Genomic DNA, 4818 nt, shown 5'->3' with positions numbered 1-4818 from the left:
AGACATTTCTGAAATGACTTCTAGAAATGAGAGGTAAACTGAGGACCTCTATCTGAGATGATAGACAAAGGAACCCCATGCAACCTTACAATCTCATTAATGTAAAGCTTGGCGTAATCCTCCGCTGAATCTGTAGTCTTGACCACCAAAAAGCGAGAAGACTTAGTAACCCTATCAACAATCACCCAAATGGAGGCATGTTGTCTGCGAGTATGAGGTAAACCTGTAATGAAGTCCATGTTGATCACTTCCCACTTCCAAGTAGGAATGTCAATCTCTTAAGTCATACCTCCTGGTTTCTGATGTTCTACCTTGACTTGCTGGCAATTGGGGCACTTAGCCACAAAATCTGCTATATCTCTTTTCATACCATTCCACCAATAGACTTCCCGTATATCGCGGTACATCTTAGTGGCACCTGGATGAATAGAATATCTGGAATTGTGGGCTTCTGCGAGAATATGCTGTCTCAATTCACCCACATCAGGAACACACAATCTACCCTGATAGCGAAGTACACCATCTCCCCCTTAGGAGAAAACCTCCACACTCTGATTATGGACTGCACCTTTAAGCTCAAGCAAGATTGGATCACTATCTTGATTTTCCTTAACCTCTACTACCAAAGAAGATTCTGCCCTATTCTGAACCGTTACACCACCATCTGATATGCTCATAAAATGAATTCCTAGGCGAGCAAGTCTGTGAACATCCTTTGCTAGCTCTTTTCTTTCTTCCTCAACATGTGCTACACTACCTATAGATAATCTGCTAAGAACATCTTCTACTACATTCGCCTTACCCGGATGGTAATGCACACTCATATCATAATATTTGAGGAACTCAAGCCACCTTCTCTGGCGAAGATTCAACGTTTTCTGGGTGTATACATACTGGAGGCTCTTATGGTCTGTGAACACATCTACATGAACACCATACAAGTAGTGTCTCCAAATCTTGAGTGCAAACACCACTGTTGCAAGCTCGAGGTCATGAGTCGGATAATTGTTCCCATGTACCTTACGCTGTCTAGAAGCGTAAGTTATAACCTTACTTCGCTGCATCAACACACAACCTAAGCCGACCCTGGATACATCACAATATATCACATAACCATCTGAACCCTCTGGTAGAGTCAAGACAGGAGCTGTAATCAACTTAGTTTTCAATTCGGCAAAGCTCTTCTCATAATCATCTGACCACTGGAACTTAACCTTTTTTGAGTCAACCTAGTCAATGGTGAAGTTATGGATGAAAATCCTTCCACAAACCATCTGTAATAGCCTGCTAAACCCAAGAAACTTCTGATCTCTGTAGCAGAGGTAGGTCTAGGCCATTGTTTCACTGCTTCTATCTTCTAAAAATCTACTTGAATTCCTTCACTAGACACAATATGCCCAAGGAAGGCAACTGATTGTAACCAAAACTGGCACTTGTTAAATTTTGCAAATAACTGGCGATCTTTGAGAGTTTGCAGAACAACTCTCAAATGACTCGCATGTTCTTCCTCATTCCTAGAGTAAATGAGGATATCATCAATAAATACGATAACGAACAAGTCTAAGTACTGCTTGAATACTTTGTTCATCAAATCCATGAAAGCTGCAGGAGCATTGGTTAGTTCAAATGACATAACTACAAATTCGTAATGACCATACCGAGTTCTGAAGGCTGTCTTTGGAATGTCACTATTTCTTACTCTAAGCTGATGATAACTTGATCTGAGGTTTATCTTTGAGAAATGACTAGCACCCTGAAGTTAGTCAAACAAGTCATCAATCCTGAGGATGGGATACTTATTCTTGATTGTGACTTTGTTCAACTGCCTATAGTCAATGCACATTCTGAGAGAACCATCTTTCTTCTTTACGAACAACACTGGTGCACCCTATGGCGAAATACTAGGTCTGATGAAACCCTTATCTAGAAGGTCTTTCAACTGCTCTTTCAATTCCTTAAGCTCAGCTGGAGCCATTCTGTAAGGAGGAATAGAGATAGGCTGGGTATCTGGAAGGAGATCAATTCCAAAGTTGATTTCCCTTTCGGGAGGAACTCTGGGAAGATCATTTGGAAACACTTCTGGAAACTCACTGACTACAGGAACTGACTCAAGAGTTGAGGATTCGGAACTAGAATACTTAACCCGAACTAGATAATAGAGATAACCCTTAGAGATCATCTTTCTGGCCTTAAGGTAAGAAATGAATCGACCCATAGGCGCTAAGCTACTACCCTTCCATTCTAGGATTGGTTTGTCTGGAAACTGAAAACGAACAATCCTAGTTCTACAATCGACTGAGGCATAACAAGAATGTAACCAATCCATGCGTAGAATGACATCGAAGTCTACCATTTCTAACTCTACAAGATTTACTGAGGTGACTTTCTGGGAAACTATGAAAGGGCAATTTCTTTATACCCGTCTAGCTATAACTAGGTCACCGATTGGAGTAGAGATTGAGAAGGGTTCTAAAAGGATTTCTGGGCTAACACTGAATTGAACTGCTATGTAAGGAGTTACAAAAGACAAAGTAGCCCCTGTATCTAACAATGCATAAACATCAAGATCAAAGACTCGTAACATACCAGTGACTACATCAGGAGAATCTTCCTGATCTTGACGAGCTTGAAGAGCATAGAGCCTGTTTTGGCGCTATCCGCCACCTGTACCAGAAGAGTTACCATGCTGAGTTAGGCGACTTGTTAGTACTGCTGAAGTTGTAGACTGAGCTCTACCATTATTTCATCCTTGACCATATCTAGAAGGACAATCCTTCAATCTATGACCAGACTGACCACACCCAAAACATCCTTCCTTACCTGCAAGGCACTCGCCCAGATGGTTCTTACTACATTCGGGTAAGTTGGGTAAGTTTTGGTGCCTGAAACACTACCTTGAGACTTAGAGCCTGACGCCCTACCTTTCTGATCATTACGAAACCTGGGGGATGGAACACTAGCTGATGAAGGGGTTGGAGTCGAAGACTTCTGCTAAAAATGCGAGCGATTTCCACCACCCGATTTCTGTTGGGAATACTCGTAGTTACCTGTTCTTGCTTTCTTAGTCTCCTTAGTCTGTTCCCTAAGCTTATCACCCTCAACCTGCTGAGCATGAGTCATGAGCCTAGAGATGTTCATGTCTCCCAACAACATAGCATTCCTGCACTCTGTTTTCACTAAGTCTGACACTCCATACAGAAACTTATTCATCTGAGCCCTGGAATCAGCAACCATGTGAGGAGCATACCTGGAGAGTTGGTTAAACTTGAGCACATACTCTTGGACAGTCATGTTACCCTGCCTTAAGTTCATAAATTCCTGGGCCCTTGCTTCTCTCAACTCTATGGGGAAAAACCTGTCCAGAAAGGTTTCGCTGAAACAATCCCAAGTAATAGGAGCTGCATCCGTACCCCTGTTCTCCTTCTACTGAGTATACTAGATATGAGCTACATCTTTCAGTTGGTAAGATGCTAACTCAACCCGATCATTCCCAGTGACCTTCATCATCTCAAAGATCTTCTTGATCTCATCCAAGAAATTTTGGGGATCTTCACCAGTCCGCGATCCTAAGAACTCAGACGGATTCATCCTAACAAAGTCACGGACCCTTACTGCTGCTGATTCACCATTTGCATTCACAGTAGGTTTAACCCGTTGATTGTTCTGGTTAGCGACACTCTAAGCTAATATCTGAATGGCATTCCTGAATTCAGCATTTGAGACTTCCTGATCCGGAACTGGAGGAGCTATGTTTGTGTTCCTGGCATAAGCTCTACAAGGAGGCATGATCACTGAACAGTAAAACGTCGAGTTAGAATGGAATTTAGATCATACCTTACGCACGATAAGAGTAACAAGTAAATAAAGATTTTCTAAAACACTTTGTAGCCTCCCCCTCATTAGATGTCGTGCGTACTACATATCCATGAAAAGGACTCTACCTAATGCGACTTTTCAGACATCCTAGGACACTTAAACCTAAGGCTCTGATACCAAGTTTGTCACGCCCCGAGCTACCCCCGAGACGCGGACACGGGACCTAGGACCACAAGTGATCCCAAGCTAACCCTGTTGGCATGATTATGAGCATACTAATTATAATCTTAATAATAGAAACTGTGCGGAACCTAAATCATAAATAAGATGAAAAGATGGGGAACACCCATATAATATACCTGAGATAAATGAAAACTGATGAGTTTAATATAAGGAAGATATTAACTCAATACTAAGCTGAATCTATCTATGTCTGAAATAAGCCTCTAAACTGACTAGAAATGTTGGAACATACCCCAACTAGGTCTAGCAAAACTGAAACTAAAGACTAAAAGCAATAAAGATAAACATGTCACTAGTCCTCAAAGAATGAGAACTCACCACTGATGCTGCTGAACTGAAGATCGGGAATCGATTTAACCGTGATCTGGATGCTGAGAACCTGAACCTACATCACGAGAAGATGTAGCGCACGTATGCGTCAGTACTTGAAAGGTACTGAGCATGCAGGATAGAGTAAAGCTGAAAGAACATATAACTGAACAAAGCAATAAAGCAATGAAATAATCTGAACATGATATACATACTGAATATTGAGCTAACTGAATGCAATGACCAATTTATAACATGCTGACTAAATACTGAATGAACTGTAAATGTGGTCAATGCAATAGAGTCTGACTGAACTGTGGGAGCTACTAATAACTGACAATAAAACCACATGAGTTAAATGTGGAGTCTGATGTATACGCCCCATCAAGAGGACCCAATATAGTATAGAGGCATGCTGGCGTGATCACTAAACTGATGTTGCCCACAAAG

Source organism: Solanum stenotomum, unplaced genomic scaffold (assembly GCF_019186545.1).
Source record: "Solanum stenotomum isolate F172 unplaced genomic scaffold, ASM1918654v1 scaffold34434, whole genome shotgun sequence".
NCBI lineage: Eukaryota > Viridiplantae > Streptophyta > Magnoliopsida > Solanales > Solanaceae > Solanum > Solanum stenotomum.
Note: the sequence above shows the minus strand (reverse complement) of the source record.